This window comes from Bradysia coprophila, unplaced genomic scaffold (assembly GCF_014529535.1).
Source record: "Bradysia coprophila strain Holo2 unplaced genomic scaffold, BU_Bcop_v1 contig_297, whole genome shotgun sequence".
NCBI classification, from domain to species: Eukaryota; Metazoa; Arthropoda; class Insecta; order Diptera; family Sciaridae; genus Bradysia; species Bradysia coprophila.
In genome coordinates this window covers 3,368,599-3,383,428 of record NW_023503555.1, presented here as the reverse complement: position 1 = coordinate 3,383,428, position 14,830 = coordinate 3,368,599, and the positions used below count along the sequence as shown (strand labels likewise).

Sequence of the window (14,830 nt, the reverse complement as noted above, 5' to 3'; positions counted from 1 at the left end):
CAACTATGGTTCGATTCATTCTCTCGGCGAGACCATTTTGCTGCGGTGTGTACACTACAGTACGTTGATGCTGTATTCCACTTTCCACACACACTGTATCGATCGACTTATTGCAAAATTCCAGGCCATTGTCCGTGCGGAATATCTTGATTTTGCGGTTGAATTGATTTTCTGCCCAAGCTTTGAACTCCAAAAATTTCTTTGCAACTTCACTTTTTGACTTTAGGAAGTAGATGAAAATTTTCCGGGAAAAATCGTCGATGAACGTAAGAAAGTAGCGCGCACCACCAATAGAAATCTTTTCCATATCGCCACACAGGTCTGCATGAATCATGTCCAGAATATTTTTCGTATTCTTCTTGTACTTGTTGCTCTTGAACGGCAGTCGACTTTGTTTACCTAATGCACAAATCTCGCACGACTTCAACAATTTCGAATCGTTTTGAAATTTGACTCCATCCACAGCTCCATCACGCATGCTGCACATACTTTGATAATTCAAATGGCCCAAACGACGATGCCACTTCACCAAATTGTTGTTGTTTACGTTCAAAAAATTGCTGTTTACAACAGCTGACGACTCGAATTTGTATACACCATCTGACTCTTTGCACTGAATAACAACATCATTGTTTCGGTTGAATATCGTACAGCCGTTATGATCAAAAACCACTTTGTTGCCATTCTTCACTACGCTCGACACTGATAGAAGATTGACCGATAAATCTGGTACGTGTAGACAATTTTTCACATCGATTCTGTTGTTTGAAACATTCAAATCCAAATTGCCCATACATTTAACGTCCAAATTTGAGTTATCAGCAGTCATCACTTTATCGACATTGCTCTTCGATTTGTTCATAACAATGTCTCCATACGGTGTCATATTTCGTCCACTACCACTATCAACATACCACTCGTGCTTTCTCTTTTCATCCTTAACTTGAGCTGAAAACGCCGTTGAAAACACCACTTTGGCCGTAGTATTTTGTTGATTCGATGCGTGAACAGACGAACCAGCAGTTCCACTTTGTGATGAATTGTTTGATTTTTTCTCCTTCTTGCAGTCGATGGCTTTGTGATTTCTCCCACCACAATTGAAACACGAAAAACCTTTCTTGCTCTGTTTCGGCTTCGGTTTCTTATTCGTATACAACACATTCCCTTTCACATTATTGGCGCCAATTTCCGAATCGAGCAATTTTTGCTTTATCATGTCGGCTGTTATTTCAACGCCACTTCCTTCGATGCTCATGATAAACGGCTTGAATTCCTCTGTTAATCCAGCCAGCAAAATCGATGCTATCCATTCGTCGCCAATTTCAAATCCAATGCTGCTTAGCCTGTTTGAAATGTTCATGATTTCCTCCACATAGGATTGCATAGAATTCATCTCTTCCAAACGAACAGACATTAGGGCGCGCAACAAACCCGTTCTCCGCAGTAAACCTTTGTCCTCGTACATGTATTCGAATATCCTCCAAATTTCCAGCGCACTTTTTGCTTTACGAATATGAACCACCAATGACTCGTGCACACTTAGCGATAAAATCGACTTCGCTTCGATGAGTTTTTCAGGATCATTTTCACAAGACACATCCGGTAAATTCGGCTTTGGCTTTATGCTTTTATCCAATTTCTTTAGTGCGAAATAATTTTCCATTTGGAATTTCCAGTAATGAAAATTATCCGATCCCGTTAACTTCTTGAGATCAAATTCAGGTTTCTTCGCCATATTCGTAGATCACACAAAAATATTTGATGAAATTTGGCCCAATTTGTAGATATATGCAAATTATTCGAAACTTTTTAAATAATTTTTCTTTGTTTAAAATTATTTAACTGGCCTGCCCATAACCTAATGGCAGAGTATTTGGGTTAAATGATAAGACGTTGTGTGGTTGGTTTTACGATACGAACTAAACTTTATTCTCGTAGTCGTTCCTAATATAAATGTAGCTAATTGACTCTATGTACATGATATAAAGGTGGTGAATATGAACATAGTCGGGTTCCTCTCAACAAATGCATTAATAAAGTTCGCCTAAAACTCATAAATATTCAACGAAATCAGAAAAGAATTCATTCAAAGTGAACAAGCGGATGGTATGTCCTGCTGGCTTATACACCTATGTGTCCATTAATGCAAGCATGTATTCATTGTATGATAGAAGTATATAAAACTTTTATATTCCTAGACATGTGTTATGTATATAGAAATTGTTGCACAAAAAAAATCCTATGTAGACAAGACACAAAAAAATATTATAAAAGAGACGGAACGTAATTTCGATTTCATTTGATATAACTAAAATCTGCGGACGATGCAGCGGACGGTTAGTTTTTCGTTTAACATTTTAACATAGTAATTCTTTCGTCACGTAGACATGTTTAAGAAACCATTTGAGTAATAAATTATGCAAAAAATAAACGATTTTTCTCAATTTCTTGGCCCTTGTTAGAACTTTTAGGCGACAAGCTGTTACTTCTTTTGATCTTTGGATTTACATAATCTATTACTTCATTATTTTACCTTAAATTTTCTTATATAAGACTATGTTCGCCAAAGTTCATTGCTTATCTACGTCGTCATGTCGTTAACAGATGTCGTAAGACTTAAGAGGTTCCGAGCCTACGCTGAAATTGTAGCCTACATTTCTGCGTTTCGAAATTTTTGATCGCTGATATCTTTTTACGAGAGCCCTTTTTGAAAAATGTACGACCACATTTTCGAGTAAAAATATGTCAGCTTTGAATAAAAAATAAAATTGTCTGTGAAAGTTCCATGTGCTTTGAGAAAAGTGTACCTTTGATGCAAATTTGGGGCATCGGTACAGTTTTCTCAAAGCACATCGAACTTTCACAGACAATTTTATTTTTTATTCAAAGTTGACATATTTTTACTCGAAAATGTGGTCGTACATTTTTCAAAAAGGGCTCTCGTAAAAAGATATCAGCGATCAAAAATTTCGAAACGCAGAAATGTAGGCTACAATTTCAGCGTACGCTCGGAAGCTCTTAAGGCGCTTGCTTCAATTTAGAGGTAGAGTTATCCATATTTGTTATAATAATACCATTTTCAAAAAAATTCAAAAAAAATCCCATCTTATAACGAAAGTTAAAACAAGAAATCTAATTTAAAATTTTCTCACTTTTTCGCTGCAAATCGAGGCTGTTTAAATATTATTACCCTAGGGTACTTAATATATGTTAAGTTCTCCTTGTCATTCAGTAAACCTCCGTAAACCTCTTTCCCCACCCCACCACGTATGAGAATAATATACTATTATTCACGATAACTTCATTCTAGGGAATTAAAGAAACAGCAAAAGACTGGCGTTAGGTTGAGAATTCTGCGACACGATATAATTGAACGTTATAACATATTTTAGCGCCTTCCGCAGTCCGATGCTCATAGCTCGTTGACATCAAAATCATAGTTTTGTCATCATGCCTTCTAGGAGTGCTGCTAGCTGAACAATTAACAATAGTAAAAGTATAATTGAAATTGACGGACATATAACGCATAGTATAAACAAAAGAAGTACTAGAAGGAACAAATTTTATCGTCATATGGTGACGGTGATACCCTCATAAAATGCTAAATACATTTTCTTTGTTTTCAAACAAAATACATAAATCATTCGGCACTCTCATTCTACATGAAATTTTTAGTTCAATGTAGGTGTGAACGATGTCTACTTTTTATTATTTGTGAAAGATACATCCGCAATTACGCTTAGAAAAGCGAAATAAAGCAATTCAACCCACATGCAAGGAACATAATGGAGATCATTGTTCAGTTGATAACCAATGACCTATTCGGCTGCATATATATGCGGTGTGTCATCGTCAGCGAAATGATAAGCACATGAATATCAATTACCAAAGTAACGTGCAGTGAAGCACACCAATCTTGGCATTAGTTTTGGTGCCCGATGTAGTTGCATTAAGTGTCCATGTGTATGCGGTGGTGTCTGAATAATAAATGCACTTTTTCAGAGTATTAAGTCTGACGTTAATTCTGTCACCGTTGTGATTTTCCAAGTTGCGTTCACCTTTTGCATCGAGATCAATTACCCTCGGCAATTTGAGGCCCTCATCAGGTCACGGTTTTGAAACCTGTGCCAAATTGTTATATTACCCGATACGAAAAACATTTGTTCTATGACTTTTGTCATAGTGTTAGAGGGCTAGAACGATGACAGTCCTATTTCCTAGTGAATCCATCAGCAACGGCACATCGTAGTAAATCCAACTTGGAGTCAAAATGTCTGTATTGTAGTCCGAAGAAAAATTGAAATGACAAATAAGATTTTTCAATTCCATTCTTCTTTGGGCTAAATTAGTTTCTTTTTCACCCTATTGGATTTTCTACAATCTATAGATGCCGAGATATACACTAGTTATATACATCGGGTCTTTCGGTATTAATTTTCAATTTAAAACCCAGTAGCAATAACATACTACTTGAATGACCAAAGCGATTATCGATTTACGAAAAATCTTTAAATTCTACACAAATGTTTCTAAAATGATTCTCAACACCAAATAATGATTGTCAAACGTAATGACTTATAATGACCTGATCGTCCCACTGTACTTTCGATTTTCGAGTCGACAAAACAACTCAATCAATGGATGAGTGTGCAGTCACTGCAGTGTGTAACACCCAATACTTTAAAAATAAATAGTATTCTTTCCAATCAATTAATTTACAGTTTAATATCTCGGTATAATTAAATAATAAAATAAATAAATAAATAATAATAATCATCATCATAATCACACCAATAAAATGACAAAGAAACACCACGAAGAAGACATGAAAAATTATGTATATTTAAGAAAAACCGAACGTGCGAATTTAAGCTACATATATTCCGAACAAAGTTCTTCGATTCTGTTGTTGTTTTTTTTCCTTCCTCCTCGGAACGAAGATAAAAAAATCTTTCTCAACAAGATACAATATATTGTCAATGTCAATGACCTTTAAATACATATTCATCTCAAAATTATGTATAATATTAAAAATTATTGAATTACATACAGAGTGTTATACACCATACGACATACAAGATAAAAATTATTCAATAATAATATGTTGGATTCTTTTTAGAGTTTCGTTTCGGTTTTTTTTATTTTTTATATATTTTTAAGGAACTCTTTTTTAGTGAAAACGATGTTGTTTAATAATGTAATGTCTGGTTAGTTGTTGTTGTTTTTTATTCTCGTTTGAATGGTGAGTCGGCGCGCGGAATGGTATAGAACTCTCTATTAAAATATATAAAATCTTAACGATTTAATATATTCTTTGACACTTTTACCAAGAGAGACTATAAATTATTGAATTAATAAGTATATAACCTAGCCTATGTGATGTACACACAATTTTTTTTAAATGGAAACAAAAATAAAACGAAAATAAAACTTAATCTCGATGTAATATGATACAAAACGTTTTATATAAAATATGTTTTCGGAAAAGAAAAAAAATCGTAATTTGTGTATTTATACACATCCACCATTTGTATTTTATTGTACGTTTATATACCTGTTGGTATTACTTCAGTTTTGCTTAATAGCATCCACATCCAGAAATGGTGTGTAAACAAGTTATTCGGAAAAAGAGATGAACAAGACAAAAACAAAACAAAAAATTATTGAAAATATGATACTTTATCATGACTGGGCACTAATGTAGTACCATGTTTCAAGGAGTGCACCACTAAAAATTAGAACCAATTTTAGTTACAAATGTATCAGACAAAGCAACAACAAATTACAAATTAGCTTTCAAGACTTCTTTCATCGCAATACTTCTCTGTCTAATCTATCGTCAGAATATTTTGATATAGAGACCTTCAGCAACAATTGACAAGAGCCATAGCGCTCTAGCTCCAAGCATGACCACTCCCACATGAGAAATGTCAGATTTGAAGTCTTTTTACGCTTACATGCATACAAAATTGCATGTCTTGTCTTTCAGGCATATTTTAGCTAAAGGCAACGAAAGTTCCTTAATTCCGGTTTCTCTCAAATCTTTGCTCAAAAACATTAAAAGAAACTGAAAAGGTCATAAAAACAACGGAGGCACTTCGATCTATTGTTATTTCAGAAGACAAAAGGGGAAAAAGTTAATGAATTTTCGGGAATTTAATTCTCCTAAAGTAGAACCTGGAATTCTGTTTTAAATACTTTATCTCACACAATTAAAACATGCTTCCATCATGAAGACATAGACTCTACGTAGGTTACAGCAGACACCAAACTTTTTCCTTTGTTACTGCTTGAAAGTTTGAGTGCTATACAAGAGCTGTTAATTCGGTATTTGTTGCATATGCTTACGATGATATATTGTGCCCATAGAAGTCTTTATACGGGTCTGACCAAAACAAAATTAAGTTACAAGGCCGTATATGCAGAGAGCTTTAATAATGCAGCAAATTTATTTCAAGGGTGCAGATATTTTAGCCCACTCATTTTTACATTAAAATGAGGAAAAGAAGCGATAAATCATCTTTCATTGTGATCTTTGAATTAACGTCCGTTCGAGCTGGTTGAAAGATTATTTTTTCTGTAAACTCTGCTTGTGTTCCCCTGTCTAAAAAATTAAATTAAATGAAAACCAACGTTGCAAGGTCGTTAATAAAAAGGTCAATACAAAAAATACTTGCCTACAAGTTTACCAAATATATTATTTAATTATCAGCAGGAGACAAGCGTGTTAAATCTAATACTACTTTTGTTTCAAGTATCGCCTTGTATCGAGCTAATTTGATACAAAATCTATTATCTCATTTATTTTAACATCACTTTATCAAAGTATTGCATATAACAAGATACCAGCTTTTCTTACTTTACATTTCTTATCTTTGTCGATAACAGATGTCATTGTTCTTGATCTTGTTTTTAGTTTTTTTGTGTGTCTCGCCTTCAAATTGAAATTTCATCTCAAGGGAGTTAGGCCACTAAGCACACAAGAATATGAAAGTTCCTACTTTTTTCCAGTAGGGATTGTATCACACAATTAAACAAGTAGTAATGATATGTCGATAAAATCAATTGATCTGTCGTTTGTCTGTCGTCAAAATTGAAAGCTTTGAAGCCCTAGTGGATAAGTCACATAAATAAGGACAAGGAATTCAGAGTAATAGAAATGTTTCCAGGTAATGGGAAAGCACGCTTTTTACCACTTGATGTTGATTGAACTATCATCATACACATGATCTCAAAATAACCTCACTGCATCTTCATATGGAATTTCTTCACAATAAAGTATATTCTAATGGCCGTTATTCGTTAGAAAGTAAATGCACTGCAAAATTTATTATTTGCTGAAATGTATACTTCACCTTCTGCACATAAATAAAGAGAAATATGTAAAGTGATAGCCATCAGCACTCTAAAAGGCTTTCATCAATTATATTCCTTATCATTTCCAGCCATTCACTTTATAATCGTAAGCCATTTTATTAAATGAACTTTTCTAATCAATCAGTCCTTTACGGAAATGATTGCGATTTATCATCGATTCGAAAATACTAACCAAAGCCCCCCCGACACCACAGCGCAAAACATTTCATATTAATGGACACATTTTTCGCTATGCGCGAGTATCTCATTTTTTTTTTGCTTTGTTTTGTAGTCGTTAACAATTTATTTATTTTTTACAAAGTAAAATAAATAATAGGTACGCTGATTGCTGAAGGTATGGAATATGTAAATTTTTCATTTTTAATATTATGCTTACACGGCGAATGTTTATTTTATTAAATAAATAAATAAACAAAATACAACAACACGTCAAAATATTACAATAACAATAACGAAAGTGAAATTGACATTTCTCAATCACGATGGTTCATCATAAAGGAATAATTGTCTTCGGACACATAGGAATAGTAGGATAAAAAATCAGTTTTCTCGTGTGACGTTCGGCTGTCTTCAATAGACATTTTGCTTGTATTACGTGGAAATGTCGAGAGAGGTCTTGATTTCTCAGCCACTTAGTTTAGGACTCCCGAAAGTGTTACTAGATTTAGCAAAAATCTTTTACAACAGGATACGTCACCTGCTAGCTAAGCGACGACAAAAACAGGCAAACTGCACAATACTGTACTATATAGGCGAAAGCAAGTTACATTTTTACGAAGTACTAGTTTCTCTGCAGTGACGCCGAGTTAACATCAGCGAGGGAGGCAATTTTCCATATAGTTGATGGGCAGTTGCATCCGTACAACAATTTTACCATTTCATTAAGACGTAACTACCACAACAGATTTTAAACATTGACGTTTGTTAGGTGGAGCTTCGAAAAATAAGCATTCTGATTCTGTGTTGACAGAAGAAGGAACAGATTTTATGATCAAATGATTTCCGTTTCAAAAAGGTCATATGAGATAAATGCAATTAAATTTCTAGCACGTATGAGCTATGTCAGGATCGAAAGTCTGTATGTTTAAGATTGATATCGTTCGGCGATCCGGGCAAGCTATGGCTCGTTTGAATCTCGCGGATTAGTTCTGTTGCAAGCCAGCAGGACTATCCAAACATTCACCACATTTTTAATCATATGTCTAGAACGGGTGGCAGCCCTTACCAATGGTTACACTCTTTATATAGGTCTGTCAGAGGCCTATATTCCTACAATATTTCAAGTTTTATAAACATGCCTATCTCGAGCTATCACAAAAAAACTGTTTTAACGACCCCTAGACATGCTATGATTTTACACGTGGTCACTCTGAAAATGGAAAACTTATGGAAAAAGTAAAAGATACCTATTTCTCAGAATTGAAAGACATAGCTTGCCCGGATCGCCGAACCATTGTGTTCGAATTGGTTCAAGTTTTAACGATATCACTCTTAACAGTAATAATAGCAAGAGAGTGAACTTCAATCGAACGTCACACTCCCACCGTGGTACTTGAATAGTTTTTGTAATCGATACAGACGCTTGAATATAACCAGAAGTTGTTCCAACAAAATCTTTTACTTCATTAGTTTCAAGTAACGCTTAGTGCTTGTGGTCAAATCTGTTACTTCCTTAGCATTACTATTCTTTTTGTTCTATATGAGAATACCAGCCGTAGATGATCGAATGTTTTGATCATCGTTGTCGATAACAAACGACTGGTCGTTTTAAAAGTTTCTCTGAGGAAAGCATTATTACTTCAAGCTTATACCATGGATTAAGAAACTACACCTTAAACGCGCAGAGTGTCTCCTCGATCATAATTTTTTGTCTTTTCTTCTTTCAATTAATTCTATACCGTTTATCATAAAAATATTTTTTTTTGTTCGTCTCTACGACGAAGAATAACACCATAAACCAGCTAAATTATTGCATACATTTTTCATCTTATTAGAAACGTTCATCGTGGAACTATTTAATTTGCGCCAAGAAGCCACAGACTTTGAAAGTTGCTTAATCAACACAAAACACCAGAGCACACGGTAGAAGAAAAAAAAACAGTCAAAGCACGAATGTATTTATCTTGAACAATATTGATTTTGAAAGGAAAAACTTATTATAAGTCCGGGGAGAAAAAAAAAGAGTTGGAATTGTAATCAATTCAAATCTAAAAGTACATTGAAGGCAACAATTTTGTTATTGTAATATCAAAATATTAAATGTATGAAGTGTATACGTGTATGAATAATTTTGATATTTCACAATTTACTTTAATTAGAGGTGAAGTTCTCTGAGACTTTGATGCGCATTGTTCGGAGTGTTTCAAAGCTTCAATGATTTTTGTAATGAGAATTAAAAATTTTACTCGAACTTTTTTTTATCACAAAATTATTTCATAATTGGTTTGGTTATTTGCTGATTTTAATTAAACTGTCAACAATAGGTGTCATATCCCGCATGGATTTTTTTCGGGCGCAGACAGTTCTTGCATGTTCATTTTGATTCGTGATATTTTATAATTGTGACTAAGCAACATCTAGTGCTGTGAATAATATATACCCAATCGTTGGTATATATGGGTCTATATGTTCTGTGCAATAGCATAATACCCACTCGTTTACATACGAATAAAATATATATTTCATTTTGAGATATTATCATGAAATTTGATTGGGAAATGTCATGAAATTTGAGGTTTTTTTTCGTCTCCGTCGTCTTGTCTCTCTGGGTCTTATTACACAATACAAAATTTTATGCATCACATATCGTAGAGAGATGACTTCTGGTGTCTGTTAATTAGCTGCAAAAGCATATGTATCGTACTGATCGTAACGGCAAGATAATAAATTTAAATTAGCCATAAGTATCTTTGCATACAAATGTGAAAATTTAACGAAAGAAAGAAGCTGATTGAAATTTTGATCAAATATTTTTTTTTGTATGTACAACAACGTAACCATAAATATCCCAATCTCTTTCGGGTAACAATTTTTTTTTGGAAATGGAAAGTTTCAACTAATTATTGATGATGGTCTTACAGGAACTTATGTGTACACGGTTGTGTTTCTCTTACATTTTAATTAAAAACACTACACGAGACTCGACAGTACAAGTTTTCAATTATTCCAATCAATGGTTGGTTGCCTTGGACAACATTTTATTTTGTTTTTTCCTAATAGACCAATAGGTCTTGCGGTCAGACTATTCGGTTTCCGTGTAACTTACATATTCGCACCTCTACAGACCGAGAAATTCTCTCATGGAAAACAAATTTAGAGGTTCCAGTTAGGAGATCGTGCCTGCATGTATATGAACCATATGATTGTAAAATATGTTTCGGACAGCATACCGGAATAAATGCTCGAATTCTTTGTTAACACATTACATCGCACAGTGTCGACATTTCGATTTCATTTTTTTTTACTTTAAATTCCTTGTCTTTTCTACATTAGTTTCTCTATTACTTTAATTCATAGGTGTTAAAGCCGTGTACTTATACGAAACTCGTTCGGTGTGGATACCGACAGCTAATTTGATCAAGCCCACACAAATCATCTGAAATAAGTTTGCACTTACCTGCTAACCGGACAAATTAATAGGTGTTATAAACTGAGACCCATCCAGTTAGACTTGATAATTTTTGTTTGTTTGATGTCATTGTAGCGTGACATATATACGTGCTGCAATACGACGAAACTATAGCCATTGGGATAAATTATAGTTATTTGTTGACACAGGGAAGAAAATTGGAAATTCCAACAAGAGAGAAGTTTGGAGCGGAGCGAGGGTCGTGATTTACTCGAGTTGGAATTTCATATTTTCTTCCATATGTTCAGCATAAATAAATGTGACAGTTCGGTGACGAAAATGTTTATTTTCTACCCTGTCAAAACAAGATGCGATAAAATAGACTGTTTCTTCATGGAACTGTCATCAAACGAAGCGTCGGTAAAACTTCATTTTCTCATGAAGAAAATAAGGTTAATCACACCGCCCATATGAAAAAGTCTTTTTCTTGATATTTGTGAAATACCAGCCGTTTCCGTGGTGGAACAGCGAGACATAATTCGATTGGTGGATATTACAATGTCTTTGTTTTATAACATTATGACGAAAGGTTCTTAAGATTAACGACGTTCTACAACTAACAATATCCCACAATGCTCGTTGTATTAACGGTTAACGAGCATTAAATCTCGGTTAAAAATGGACCCCAGACACCAACAAACGAAGTAAAACGCATGTTCTGATTCTCCAAGCACTTCTATTGCAACGCTAATTCTCATTTCAAACATAAATTGTTTATATCGAAGTTTCTAGATACATTTCCAATCCAACGACATAGTTCTCGTACTCATACATATATACATGGATGGATTAACATCAATTATTTTCTGAAAAAAAGCCAATATTCGAATAACAATAAAAATGTCTTTTTAATTCAATCCAAATAGCATGAAAGAAGAAATATTTAAGATCATTGTTAAACACGGCACTATTGTTACCTACATATAATCCCCGCGCACACACCGTAGTCCCATAGACATACGGATGGATCTTTTTTTTGTTCGTCTTTGCTTGGGGGCATACTTTTCTTACACATTTTTCGTGACACCGAGAAACAGAAATGCAATTTTCGCACGTATATATGTAGGTAACACAATAAAATATGCACCACATTGCTTCTATACGGTAATAATTTCCTTGTGTCCGCGCACAGTCCACTCAATTATTACAAAGAACATACCAAAAATGATAATCTCCAGTGATGTATACCTTTAAAACAATGTTTCTGTCTAAAGACACATATATTCTATACCATACGTTATAGATAAATACGATGTGCTGGTTCATCGAACAACTGTGCGCAGTGTAGCATATATAACAACCATTTATCCATTCCAGCTCATACGGTTACGACCAAGGCAAAAATATTTAATTTTATATTATTGTTTATTATCTAGTTCTGGTTCTCTCTCTTCCTTTTTTTTTGGTTTTGTTAATAATTTGGTATTGGTATTGAGCTCAGCATTTTATGTGTACAATCGGAACTGAATTCCTATTCTACTCCATTCAGATAAGTTACACACAAAAAAAAAATAAAAAATTTTGTTATTTCAATGGTAGAATTATTCTTTATTGGTTCTTTGCATGTAATAAACTTAAAACCAGTAACCACGAGCCATTTCCAGAGATACACCGAAAGAACCTATATAATGGTTTACAAAAAAAAAATGAAAAGAAAAAATATTTGTAGATATAGAAGGAGGAAAAACCGTTAAATTCTATGCATTTTACTCGAATCGTTTTCGAAGTACAACTCTCCATTATATTATTATTTGTTATTATATATGTGTGTACCAAGTACCATTGCGACCAATATCGCGGATTTTATAAAGTCTAAATCGATGTTGACCTTTAATGTTATTCATTTATGTATGAAAATGATTTTATTTTGTCATTTAAGTTCAACTTTGTTTATTATTATTGAAAGATTATTTTTTTTTTTGCATTTTATAAAAGAATGCGAACTATCTAATGCAATTCGATTTCAATTTTAGATAGAATGGTAGGTGGTTCGTATAAATATGGTTTGAAATGATTTATCATACATCGTTAATTAACTAATTATTAATAAGCTCAACGTGTCGCCGTTGTCGTGCGAATTGAAAAAAATGCAGAAATTTCGACACGATTTCACGAAAATAGACTCGACGCGCTCGTTAATGCAAATTATATACAACAGTGGACTTAACACTGACTGGCTGCCAATAATGCATGAAATTCTGTTGTTTTAATTATTTATTCTTGATAATAGAGCTGTGCAGCCCAGATTGGCCTTAATTGGAGTCCATCCGAGTCTACTGGAGGAGTTGAATTCAGGTCATGGAATATTAGGTTCAGGTCTATACCTAGATAGTAGATCGAGATCACTATCTTTCCATTGTGCACATGCGGCGCATGACATGCACTGATATATGATACAGAAGACTGAGCCTGGAGGTTGACCTGTTTAGAGGCTTTCTGTGTTTAGCACCTAAATGTACACAGTAAAGCCCTAATGCCGACGAGGTCAGACATTTGTTTACTTCGTTGACGAAGGATTTTCAAAAAAAAACCTCTGAGGATTTTCAAAAATGTGGACTTTCTTTCGTAAAATTTTGAAAGATTTTCTAATTTTGCATGACTTGAATTTGATCTGCCGTACTCTAACTCACGCATTTGTATGAAACTAGCTTTTCCAACTAAATCGTGCTTGCAAATTTTGGAATTTTTTTTTCTGTAAACACTGACCCTTCCTATACAGACAGAAATCACTTTAATGTTGTGACTATTTTTGGAAACAATCTTTTCCCACATTTTCCTAGATTTTCCAATATTTTTCTTAATTTAAAAAAAAAATCGTAGAAATACGAGAAAATGTGGGAAAAACCGGAAAATGTAGGAAAATTTAGGAAAATATGAGAAAAAATAGCACCAGTTATAGAACGTACAGTAGAGTTTCTAGTAACAAGTAAAGCTTGACAAGCTGGAATGGCGAACATGCATAGACCAGTCTCACGATGTCTATGTGTTCTTTATCCTACTTGTAGCACATTTTTTTCCACTCAACTATTTTCCATCCATCGTCCCGAAATTTTCCTCTTAAAGTTAGTTATGAATATTATCGGGACGGATTTAACCGGATACAAACCCGGTCGACCCGCACAACTCTAGTCATAACTCGGTCAATCATTGTTCTATGATACTAAAAATAAAGCAGAGACTGTGAGACTGTTATTTGATTTTCAAAACCGATTACCGATCGTTATCACATCCAAAATCTCAGCGTAATATCACCAGCAGAATAGTGTGATTTACCACACCTTGTTTCAGTTTATCATTTCATGCGTCTCGCTGCTCGTTAATATGTAATTACAAACTAATAAATGTTTGTAACCGGCCTACGGTTTTTAATAAATTGGAAAAATGGATTTTTTTTTTCAAACTTCAATGAAACAAAGTTATAATCACCATCGGAAACACCATAATAATTAAAGTTAACAAAATAATCGATACATTGGCGCCAATTTATAAGCGGTATCATAACGCTGGAGAATGTTGTGCATTTTTCCACGACAAAAAGTGTGTCTTTTGACGATTTATTTGCGATAAAATCTCTAATTCTTTCGAGCCATGTGTGTTTATATACCGAATACCAACATTTTATTGGTTTCAAGAGATCTTTTCGTATTTAATTTTATTATTTATTATTCTACGAGTACAAAACTGAAACATTATAATAAACACCTACACTATACATACCTCCACCGAAATGGCAGCGCTGTATTTTTTCTCCTCTTAATCTGCTGAAATAATTTATTGTTAAAATAATTTGACTGGTGCGCAGTGGTTTAAGTAAATTATTCATAT

The 14,830-nt window shown here is 33.9% G+C and overlaps 1 protein-coding gene across 1 annotated transcript in view; it reads left to right on the top strand.

The window, feature by feature from the left end:
* LOC119078905 (cadherin-related tumor suppressor) overlaps nt 1–14,830 on the top strand; it is a 194,804-nt gene that overhangs the window by 136,478 nt on the left and 43,496 nt on the right. The window lies entirely within an intron of this gene.